We start from the raw sequence: 12,641 nt of genomic DNA, 5'->3' as shown, positions 1-12,641 counted from the left end.
TTGGATCCACAGGCATTCAAGACAACACATACATTCTGAACAATTGGAAAGAGAAAGCTAATACCTACCCTGGAAAGACTACCATGCCAAAAGTTTTGCCCCAGACATCCATTGAAAAGTTGTATGTTAGCCGACTGATGTTGACTACAGGCATTTCCTGGGACATGAGTAAAAAGAACCAGGGTGAGAAAATAGAGCATATGTTTAAAATATCTGGCCTGGGACTTCCCTGGTGGTCCGGTGGTTAAGAATCTGCCTGCCAATGGAGGGGACCTAGATTCAATAGCTGCTCCAGGAAGATTCCACATGCCAAAGAGCAACTAAGCCCGTGTGCCACAACCACTGAGCTTTGTGCTGTGATTACTAAGCCTGCGCGCTCTAGACTCCAAGCTCTGCAACAAGAGAACCCACCGCAATGAGAAGCCCACACACCCCAACTAGAGAAAGATTGTGGGCAATGACAAAGACCCAGCGCAGCCATAAATAAATACAGAAATAAATAAAATACCTAGTCCGTGGCCAGGGAGTCAGGACACATGCAACCCCACAGAACGACTTGACTGAGAACTTACATACTCACCTTTTCCCAGATGCTGAAAGGCCTGTGAGTGAAAAATAGAACATCTTAGTTCAGGATCTAGAGGCCCACGTGATGCGTCAAGCTCTTTGGCTCTGGTCTCCCATCTTATACTTAGAACAGCTTATAAGACATGATTTCCTGCTCTTGATAGATTAGTTCATGGAGGCTCAGAGAGACTGCCATACGCCTAAGGCCACACAGCTCAGATGTGGACCAAAACACTGTCGAAAGCCAGCTGGCTGGCTCAGAAGTCAGGTTTCTTCTGCTGGTCCTTCTCCTAGGCCTGCTCCTCCTTGCTGTCAGAATCAGAGACAGTCCCCGTGGCGCTCTGCAGACCAGGCTCCAACCTGCCCCAGACGAGCCTTGCTGTTAACTCCTGTGCTTGCATTTTGCCTGTAGAGATGCTCAGATGGGAGCCTCTCCCCTGCCAGGCGCACCGGCGCTGCAACTGACGGCAACAGAGTCCCTGAACACCCCGCCGTCACACTCGTGCCAGAGAGGGTGACGCCAGAGAGGCATCCAGAGGGGCTCTGAAGCTAGACCACATGCATTTAAATCCCAGTGGGGCAATCATGGCCTCAGTTTCTCCATATGTAAAAGGGGGCATCACAAGAACGCCAACATCATGGGACCCTTTTGCGGATGAAACGAGGTGATTCCTGCACAGAACTTTGGGTTTCCCAGAGGGAAATCTAAAGTGAGCAAAAGAAAGGAAATACAAAGCGTCACTTTCAATGGCACATCCTTCTTGGACTGTCCATCTTATGAGCGGGGGATTTGAAAGCCTTTTCAGGACCCTTCCAAACAAAGGTGGAGGAGTTTGTTTGCTCTCAGATCTGTCTGCAACCTCTCCACCCTGCTGGCATTAGAGTGAGCTTAACTTCTGGGCTCCCTTGCCATCTGACTTAGGGTGGGTTCCAACAGAGGAAGATGGACCATGGCAGGCAGAAGTCTGGATGGCAGGGCAGGTCTTGCTCCCCTTCCCTCTGCTCTGGGAGGTGCAGCTTTTCCTCCATGGCTTCAGCACCACCAGAGGGTCTCTCCTCCTGGGTCCCACTGCTATCTTAGAAACCCCTGCCTCTGGCCTAGCTCCAGCTGGTTTCCCAGGTCAGGTGACATGGTCTCCTCCTGTTGTCCCTCCTGCCCAGGCAGGTGGTGGCTTCCTGCCCCTGCCACTCTCTGGGTGCTGCGCATGCCCGATTGGGATGCTGCTGGATCCTCTGGGGGCAGGGATGGGATTTGAAGCCAGATAGCCATGTGAAGTCAAAAACCACTGGTCTTGGATCACAGCATCCCTGACCTAACGAGTCCCTCCCCAACAAATCTCGGATACTCTTGGTCGGGAGTTGAAGGGTATCACCCCAAAATGCATGTTCACCCAGAATGTGACCCCATTTGGAATAAAGGTCTTTTCAGATGTCATGAAGGTGAGGAGTGAACGAGATCACACTGGATTAGGGTGCCTGCCAAGTCACTTCAGTCGTATCCGACTCTTTGCGACCCTATGAACTGTAGCCCACCAGGCTCCTCTGCCCTTGGGATTCTCCAGGCAAAAATACTGGAGTGGGTTGCCATTTTCTCCTCCAGGGGATTTTCCTGGGGGTTGAACCCATGTCTATTACATCTCCCTCATTGGTGGGCGTGTTCTTCACCACTATGCCACCTGGGAAGCAGGATTAGGGTGGGCCCTCTATTCAGTGAGGGATGTCCTTAAAGAAGAGGACAGACAGAGACACATGATGACAAAGGTAGAGACTGGGATGAAGATTCTACCAGCCAAGGAAGGCCAAGGACTGCCAGCCACACCAGGAACTGGGGAGACAAGGAACAGACACTCACCTCTTACCAGAAGGTTCACCAGGAACCAGCTCTACGGACACCTCGGTTTTCAGACGTCTGGCCTCCAGACCTGTGACCCTTGGGCCCTTCCTCTGGGATCTGATTCCACCGGCCCCTCGACCAATACAGCGCCCCCGGAGAGTGGGCTCTCGACGCGGGCCAGGGGCAAAGTGTACAGTTGCCCTTTAAATACATGAAAAGGGAGCCTGTGAAGAGTGGAAACAAAAAAACCTGATGAACAAGATAAGAATTCAACTTGAAAGATGGGTAAAGAGCAAGATGAAGCTGGGCTGGGCAGAATCCGCCCAGCTCTACTCGCTCTGCCTCAGGCCGTAAACAAAGGGCGATCCCGGGAAAACAGCTCAGCAAGGCAGGCTCCTCCCCGTGTGGATGTCTGGGGCCTGTGCCTGCCCAGGCCCAGCTGTCTGGGTGGCAATGGCAGACACTGGTCAGTGCAGGCTAAGCTGTGGCCCACAACTCCGACCCCAGGGCTGAACACATGGAGGTTGCTTACTGCTCATATGAAGGTCTAATGACAAGTGTGTGTGTGTGTTTCTGTGAGTGTATATTTGTGCAGGTGGGCAGGGGTATGTACGTGTGAGCATGCATGCAGGTATTCACATGTGATGTGTGAATCTGTACATGCATATATATGTGAGTAGCTGTGCGTGCATACATTTGCATGCAAGCATACATGTGTGATGTGTGTACATGTATGCATGTCTGTGTTTGTGTGTGTGCATGTGTGGTGTGCATGAGTGTGTGTGTGTGTGTGTGTGTATGGGTCTGTTCTTTCCACTCAGTGGTTCCACCATCCCCTGGGGCTCTGAGACCCCACCAGTTCTCCATATGTGGCTCACAGATAAGGAAAGAGAGGGTATAACTAGGAGAACTGGAGAATTCACAGGGTCCACCCTGGAAACATGACGTCACTGCCTTCCCATGCCATTGGCCACACGGGGTCACATAGCTACATCCAACTATTGGGTAGCAAAAAGTTCTTTTGGGGTTTTCTGTAACATCGTATGATAAAACCTGAACGAGCTTTTGGCCAACCCAACACAAGGGGACTGAGAAGGGCCCCTTTCTGCATCCCCAGAGGAAGGGGAATGGGGCCTGGGGGGTCACACCACCCTGCCTCCACCACCGGCTCTGACGTTCCCATTCTCAGTGCTTCCTTCAGGTCCGGCCAGCCTCCTGCCTCTACCGGCTTTGGGGTTGAGGGGAGATGGCCAGTCACAGGACCCAGGAAGGCAGCCAGAGCCCTTGACCCACTAGACAACAGCAGGGCTGATGGATAAGAGTGCGAGTTGACTTGATCAGTCAGAGTCAAGAAGGATTGGGTCCCCAGAGTTTTGCTGGAATTACTGGGGAAAAAAGTGCCCTTATGTCCACTCTGTTCCAAATGCAAGTGTGTAGCTGCCAAAAGCAAGCTTGCTGTCAACAGATAGGAGAACAGAACCCAGAGAGAAGAAAGATGGATTCTTGATGTCATCCCTTGATTCCCTGGATCCACCCATACCTGAAGCTCTCCCTGTGGACTTAATGCTGGCTCAGCTGCTAAAGAATTTGCTTCAGTGCTGGAGACCTGGGTTTGATCCCTGGGTTGGGAAGATCCCCTAGAGAAGGAAATGGCAAGCCACTCCAGTATTCTTGCCTGGGAAATCCCGTGGACAGAAGAACCTGGCAGGCTGTAGTCCAAGGGGTCGCAAAGAGTCAGACACGAATGAGCGACTTCAAATTCAGGGGGCTTACCTAAGGTAGAATTTTCAGGATTGTTTGTCATTTGCCACCAAAGAGTTCTCACGGAGGCGATATGAGGTGCGGTGGCTCTACCTGGTTCTAATCTGAAGTATGAATTTTTCCTCCTTGGTGGAGTGTCTGTTGCACTATCTGGGTGTCTCTCCCCACTCCCCCACCATGAACAGTAAGAGATAGGGATGCACGGAGAACACAACCAGACTCAGAAGTCTTTTCAGCCAGTCTTCCTTGAGAAGGAGAAGACATTGTTGAATACTGTATGGGGTTTTTAAAAGTCTGATGGCAGGTAGGTGGGAGGCAGGGGAGGAGGCCCCGGGACAGCTGGCCCCGGGCAGGCCCCTCACTGGGGCAAGAAGATTTATCAGTCTCCTATTGCTTCTGTAACAAATGACCACGAACACAGCAGCCTGAAACAGCACAGATCTACTCTCTTACAGTTCTGGAGGCTGGCAGTCCTAAATGAGTCTAACTGGGTAAAATCCGGGTGTTGGCTGGGATGTGCGCTTCTGCAGGTTGCCTGCCTTCTTTAATCCGTGGGCCCTTCCCCTGTCTTCAAAGTACATCCCTTGGACTCAGCTTTCATCACCATGTCTTTTCTGACCATGATCCCCTGGCTCTCTCCTATAAGGATCTAGTGATGACACCGGGCCCACCCAGATGATCCAGGATAATGCCCCAACTCACTTCCTTTCTGTCATCACATCAGCAGAGTCTCTTTTGCCAGGAGGCAGCATCTTCACAGGTGCTGGGAATTAGGACACTGGCTTCTTTAGGAGGCCACTCTTTGGTCGACCACAGAAGTGGTCCATGACCTCCATCAGGCCACCCTCCACTTCTTGCCTCCCACAGTCAGAAAAAACGAAACACAAAGTTCTTAACAAAGTCTCTTTTGTTACCAAGATATATAATGTGGGCAATCTCACACCAAGCCCTAATGCGCAGCATCTGCTGAAAAATCAAAAGATCCAGCCCTCCTGAGTTGCCTCTCTCCACGGTGAGAACTGGTTGGAATTGCACAGGAGTTGCTTCTTGCAATGAAGTGTGGACTCTCCAGTGTGCCCCAGACCTCACCACTCCCTCTCATCTCTCAGTTCCTGAGACCAGAAGTCAGCTGACACTTATACCAAACTGATGCTTCCTTTTAAAATGTCTTCTTATAGAGGAGATAAGATGAAGGCGAGATGTTTCTCGCACACACATCTTGACTGCAGGGCAGAAATCCCAGCTGGAGTTCTCACACATGGCTGACCTCCCTGACAGATGCTCCCAGTTGAGCCCTACAGGCATATTCGTTTGTGATCGTCCTGCTGAGTATTTGTCTGTCTTGCCTCCTTTGTCTACCTTCTAGCCTGACTGCGGACCTCCAATTTTTAATGGAAATAAACAGTTAAGTGTTTCAAGTTGAAGTATGCCCCCTCGAAAGGATTAGGTTGGAGTCCTAAGCCCCAGAATCTCAGAAGGTGACTAATTTGGAAATAAGATCATTGCAGATTAAAGGATGCTTGCTCCTTGGAAGGAAAGTTATGACAAACCTAGACAGCATATTAAAAAGCAGAGATATCATTTTGCTGGCAAAGATCTGAATAGTAGAAGCTATGGTTTTTCCAGTAGCCATGTATGGATGTGAGAGTTGGGCCATAAAGAAGGCTGAGAGTTGAAGAATTGATGCTTTCGAATTGTGGTGCTGGAGAACACTTTTGAGAGTCCTTTGCACTGCAAGGAGATCAAACCAGTCAATCCTAAAGGAAATCAACCTTGAATATTCATTGGAAGGACTGATGTTGAACCTGAAGGTCAACATCCGTTGTTGTTCAGTCTCTCAGTAGTGTCCAACTCTGTGCGACCCCATGGACTGCAGCACGCCAGGCCTCCCTGTCCTTCGCCATCTCCTAGAACTTGCTCAAACTCATGTCCATTGAGTCAGTGATGCCATCCAACCATCTCATCCTCTGTCGTCCCCTTCTCCTCCTGCCTTCAATCTTTCGCAGCATCAGAGTCTTTTCTAATGAGTCAACTCTTGCATCAGGTGGCCAAAGTATTGGAGCTTCAGCTTTAGCATCAGTCCTTCCAATGAATATTCAGGATTGATTTCCTTTAGGATTAACTGGTTTGATCTCCTTGCAGTGCAAGTGACTTTCAAGAGTCTTCTCCAACACCACGGTTCAAAAGCATCAGTTCTTTGGCACTCAACCTTCTTTATGGTCCAACTCTCACATCCGTACATGACTACTAGAAAAACCATAGTTTGGACCAGACAGACCTTTGTTGGCAAAGTAACGTCTCTGCTTTTTAACATGCTGTCCAGGTTGGTCATAGCTTTTCTTCCAAGGAGCATACAACATTTCAAGGCTGCAGTCACCATCTGCAGTAATTTTGGAACCAGAAAATGAAGTCTGTCACTGTTTTCTTTGTTTCCCTGTCTATTTGCCATGAAGTGATGGGACCAGATGCCATGATCTTCATTTTTTGAATGCTGAGTTTTAAGCCAGCTTTTTCACTCTCCTCTTTCACTTTCATCAAGAGGCTCTTTAGTTTCTCTTTGCTTTCTGCCATAAGGGTGGTGTCATCTGCATATCTGAGCTTATTGATAGTTCTCCTGACAATCTTGATTTTAGCTTGTGCTTCATCCAGTCTGGCATTTCACATAATGTACTCTGCATGTAAGTTAAATAAGCATAATGACAGTATACATCCTTGATGTACTCCTTTCCCAGCTTGGAACAGTCCATTGTTCAATGTCCAGTTCTAACTGTTGCTTCTTGACCTGCATACAGATTTCTCAGGAGGCAGGTCAGGTGGTCTGGTATTCTCATCTCTTGAAGAATTTTCCACAGTTTGTTGTGATCCACACAGTCAAAAGCTTTAGTGTAGTCAATGAGGCAGATGTTTTTCTGGAATTGTCTTGCTTTTTCTATGCTCCAACAGATGTTGGTAATTTGATCTCTGGTTCTTCTGCCTTTTCTAAATGCAGCTTGAACATCTGGAAGTTCACTGTTCATGTACTGCTGAAGCCTTGGTTGTAGAATTTTGAGCATTACTTTGCTAGTGTGTGAGATGAGTACAATTGTGCAATAGTTTCTGAACATTCTTTGGCATTGCCTTTCTTTGGGATTGGAATGAAAATTGACCTTTTCCAGTCCTGTGGCCACTGCTGAGTTTTCCAAATTTGCTGGCATACTGAGTGCAGCGCTTTCACAGCATCATCTTTTAGGATTTGAAATAGCTCAGCTGGAATTCCATCACCTTCACTAGTTTTGTACATAGTGATGCTTTCTAAGGCCCGTTTGACTTCACACTCCAGGATGTCTGGCCCTAGGTGAGTGATCATACCATTGTGGTTATCTGGGTCATGAAGATCTTTTTTGTATAGTTCTTCTGTGTATTCTTGCCACCTCTTCTTCATATCTTCTGCTTCTGTTAGGTCCACACAGTTTCTGTCCTTTATTGTGCCCATCTTAGCAGGAAATGTTCCCTTGGTATCTCTAATTTTCTTGAAGAGATCTCTAGTTTTTCACATTCTATTGTTTTACTCTGTTTCTTTGCACTGGTCTCTTAGGAAGGCTTTCTTATCTCTCCTTGCTATTCTTTGGAAGTCTGCATTCAGATGGGTATGTCTTTCCTTTTCTCCTTTGCCTTTCTCCTCCAAAACTTTGGTCACCGTATGTGAAGAGCTGACTCATTGGAAAAGGCCCTGATGCTGGGAAAGACTGAAGGCAAAAAGAGAAGGGGATGGCAGAGGATGAGATGGTTAGGTAGTATCATCGACTCTATGGACATGAATCTGAGCAAATTCCGGATGATAGCGGAGGACTGAGGAGCCTGGCGTGCTGCAGTCCATGGGGTCCCAAACAGTCAGACATAAAGTAGTGACTAAACAACAAAGATAATTAGGTTCATATGAGTTAAACTGGAGTAGTTGGGACTCCTAATCCAATATATATGATTTCCTCATAAGAAGAGAAGAGACACATGGGAGAAAGTCAAGTGCAAAGGGGGCTAGACATTGGACTGATGCAGCTTTCAGCCAAGGACCACCAGCATCCAAGGAAGAGACCAGGAAGAGGCAGGACAGATGCCCCTTAGAAGCATCAGAGGGAACACGGCTGTGCCGACACCCTAATTTCAGATCTCTGGCCTCCCAAACTGTGTGATAATAAATGTCTGTTGTTTCTAGCCACCCAGTTTGCGGTATGCTGCTTTGGCAGCCCTGCAAAATGAATATATTCAGTAAATAAATGTAATCACATCATGTTCTCCATCTGAACTGAGATGATTGCCAGCTGAGCACAGACAGTTCACTGACATCTGAAAACAAATACTGTCCACACTGCAGTAAAGAGCTACTTAAAAAAAAATTCAGTTAAAGCCTCCAGGCCAGTTTTCCTAAATGAGATGCAGTAAATGTCTCGTTGGCACAAGTCTCCAAGGACTTAGCTGCAGCAAAAGCCCACGACAGGCCCGTGCAGCATCCCTAAGGTGCAAGTGATGGTGCTTGTGCACTTCAACAGCCTGGGATCAGCTGTTCCAGGAGACAGCCTTCCAGGTCCTCAGGACTGCCTTCGACCTTCCAGTAGCTTGCAAGGCAGAATGATGGCAAACTAAACAGGGTCCTCTCCATATTGCAAAAGTGTATGTTTAAGCCTAAAAGCTATGCAGTGTGTTTACTTTTTCAGCCCGGCCTGCCTTGGGTACACAGTGAACCCTGTCTCAAAGATTACTGGCACACTTGCTACCCAAAACAGCTTAACTGGCCCAGTTGTCAGTCCCAAGGCATTAAAAAAAAAAAAAAGCATTTTCTATGGATGATTCAGACTCTCCAGGTGTTCTGGTAGTTTGTTGTTGGAGATGAAGAATAAGGAAGCTCAGATTAGGGACAAGCCATGGGCAGCTCCTGGGATAAAAGTGCTCAAGGGCAGGGCCAGGTGTGGGATGGACCAGGTGGGGAAGGTGTACCTGGCTTCCAGTTCTTCTCAAAGCAGCTGAGAGTATGGCAGAGGGCTGGTCTGAAGCTCAGGCAGTGGGGAGGCCACTTTGCTTTGAACAAGCCTGATTGGGGAGGGAGGCAGGAAAGGAGAAGGACACAGGAAGCTTGCATGGCTGATCTCCCCCACTGGTGAGAGAACTGAACAAGAATGCACCCCAGCACATGGGGTGTCTCCTGAAATCTTCTTACTCTCAGGTATGATTTCAGAATCCAATGTGGTCATTAAAGGGAAAAAAAACGCTGCTTTCTGTTTTCTTGAGAGTGTGTCCCCATGACAGCTTTCATCCAGACAGATGAGAACCTAGTTAGACAGGTTCCTTACCCAAGTTCCCCCAAAGAATCTGATATCCATGTGCTCCTGGAAATTAATTTTGTCTGTGGTTTTCTAGAGTGTGTGTTAAGCTCTCTCCTGCAACTCACATCTTAAATTGCCAAAAACGTAGACTTGAACTTGACTTAACATAATTCTGCTTCTCACTGTCATTTACTGAAGATCTATAGTGTCTCTGGACCCAAGGCTAAATCTTAGTAGAGTGACTCATCGAATTCTAACTACTAGCTCTGGGTATCAGCCAGGGTTCCCCAGAAAACAGAACCAATAGAATATAATGGATACAGGCATGGATACATATGTATTTATTTAGATAGATGTTAGATTAGATGGATCGGTAGACCATCTATCTATAAATGAATAGATGGATAGATGCATGGATGGATGGATAGATAGATGATAGATAGGTAGATGATTGATAGATATTTATTTCAAGGAGCTGGTTCATGCAGTCGTGGGGGCTGACATGTCTGAAATCCTTTGAGCAGGCCAATAGGCTGGAGAGTCCAACACAGTTTCTATGTTACAATCTTGAAGCAGAATTTCTTCTTCTTCAGGAAACCTCAGTGTTTGCTCTTACGGCCATCAGCTAATTGCATAAGGACCACCCACATTACAAAGGATAATTTCCTTAACTTAAAGTAAGTTGGTTATAGATGCTAACATTGGCCATGAAGGAACTTTGCAGCAACACCAAGTTAGGGTTTGACGAAACCTCTGGGTAGCCTCACTGAGTTGACACATAAAACTGATGATCACATGCTATGTTTTTCAGATGAGAAATTAGAGGCTCAGAGTGGTCACTACCCTGCCCAAAGTCACAGAGCTAGCAATCAGTGGAGCAGACTGGGTGGCCGCATCTTTGGGTCTCTGTTGTCTGTGCTTCAAAAGCAGCTAAGTGTCACTTATGAAAAAGAAAGAGACTCACAGACTTAGAGAAAAAACTTATGGTTGCCTGGGGGAAGAATGAGGGAGGGGATAGTTAAGGAGGTTGGAATGAAGAAGTACACACCGCTATATTTAAAATGGATGACCAACCAGGACCTACTATATAGCTCATGGAACTCTGCTCAATGTTATATAGCAGCCTGGATGAGAGGAAAGTTTGGGGAATGGACACATGCATATGTATGGATGAGTTCCTTCGATGTTCACCTGAAACTATCACAAACCATTTGATAATTGGCTATACCCTAATACAAAATAAAATGTTGAAAAAAAAACAGTGAAGTTTCAACCATCTCAACTTATGTTGACCTGAGTCCCAGGTGTGGGCATAAGGGTGACCCCAACTCCGAGGGGGACCCAGAAAGGCAGAACCTCCACCATCAAGCACACACTGTCGCCAAGAACTCTGTCTTTCTTCCTGAGAAGTTCCTCCGTGCAAGGGGATGAATGGGGTGGTGACCCCTAGGAGTTCACAGTGGTACCCCAGCCCTGTCCTAGCATTGCAGACCACCCAGAAAGGTCTCCCCTGCCTCTTCTCCTGAGCCCTCCTGCCACACTCAACCCAGCCCCAGCTAATGGATCTCTACAGTAAGAGAAGTTTTCGGCAAAATACCATCTCGTAATCCTTTTAAGAGGGGCCCTTGCAAAAGTAGGCATGCAACAACACTTAGCTCTCAAAAGCAAAGCAAGAAGAAAGCATCTGTCCCCACATCTTCCACAGATTCTCCCTCGGGGTCTCCATGGGTTGTCATTGTTTCCAGTTGTGTTTATGGTAAACTTAGGACCATAAAATGCCTCCATCATAGTAAAAAGATAGAAGGAGCCTTAAGGAGACAAATTTTCATTCCAAACTTTCAGGCACATTTTCTGGGTGGTAGATTGAAACGGAAAACAAGAAGCAGCTCAGTTTTTTTTTTTTCCCCCCCTCAGAGCCACAGATTAAAAAGTGAAAAGCATTAGGTTAAGATGGAAAGGTAGAGAGAGATTTTGCAAATTGAATGTATACAGCTCCCAAGGAAAGGGCTGGGGGTTTAGCCTATGGAATGTTAAAAACTCTCCAAACACAGGCAGAGAGCAGGAGGGAGGGTTGGGGGCTTGGCTTCAGAAAGGCTGACGCATAGATCCTGGATTGTGAAGTAGAATTGGCAGAGACCCTATTCAGAACTGCCAAAGGGAGGTGGAGGTGCTTGTCACTGGTGAAGCTTGAGGACCGAGTCCCAACCCCAGGGGGAGCTACCCCAGGGCTCTGGGCATCACTTGGCTGTGTGCCCTGGGGTTAGTGGCTCCACCTCTCTGGTTTTACCTTGTCTCACCACTAGAAACCTGTCCATCCAGATGGGAGATGGGGGCTGCATGGGGCTTGCCCCCTCCCACCTTCTCAGCCCAACTCAAAAAACTAGAAGAACAGCCAACTGGCATGCTGCAGCGGAAACAAAAACCAGGCTTGCTTGCCTTGCGTGCACCCCACACCAGCATTCAAAAATCAACATCCTGCTTGCCCAGAACCCCAATCACCAAGCGTTTCAAGGAGAACAAAATCAAAGCTAGGGTGATTTTCTAAAATGATGTAAATAAGATATTGAAGATTAAAAGTTACATTGAAGGCTTCCCTAGTGGCTCAGTGGTAAAGAATCTGCCTGCCACTGCAGGAGACATGGGTTCAATCTCTGGTCTGGAAAGATCCCGCACGCATCTGAGTAACTAAGCCCATGCATCACAACTACTGAGCCTATGCCCTCGAGCCCGGGAGCTGCAACTACTGAGCCCCTGTACTGGAACTCCTGAAGCCCGTGTGTCCTAGAGCCTGTGTTCTGCCGTAAGAGATGCCACTGAAATGAGAAGCCCGCAAACCGAAACTGGAAGGTAGCCACTGCTCATGGCAACTAGAGAAAGCCCACTCAAAGCCACAAAGACCCAGCAAAGCCAAAAGTAAATAAATAAATAAAATTTTTAAAAAGCAACTTAAAAAATGTTACTTTGATAAGTAAGAAACTGGAAATTATTTACATTGTCCAGTACTGGGGAAATTCATCAGTATAACACAAGGGAGTGTGGGCTGGCCATCACAATGAACTTTTAAAAGAATATTTCATGATAGGAAACGATTTTCATGGTGTCTTATGAAGTGAAAAGTAAAGTAGTAATGAAAAGGGTAGCTACAGTAAGATCACACTAATGGAACCATGCGTGATTATGGT

Source organism: Budorcas taxicolor, chromosome 17 (genome assembly GCF_023091745.1).
Source record: "Budorcas taxicolor isolate Tak-1 chromosome 17, Takin1.1, whole genome shotgun sequence".
Lineage (NCBI taxonomy): Eukaryota > Metazoa > Chordata > Mammalia > Artiodactyla > Bovidae > Budorcas > Budorcas taxicolor.
The sequence above is the reverse complement of the archived record's forward strand: the minus strand, read 5'-3'. Positions refer to the sequence as shown.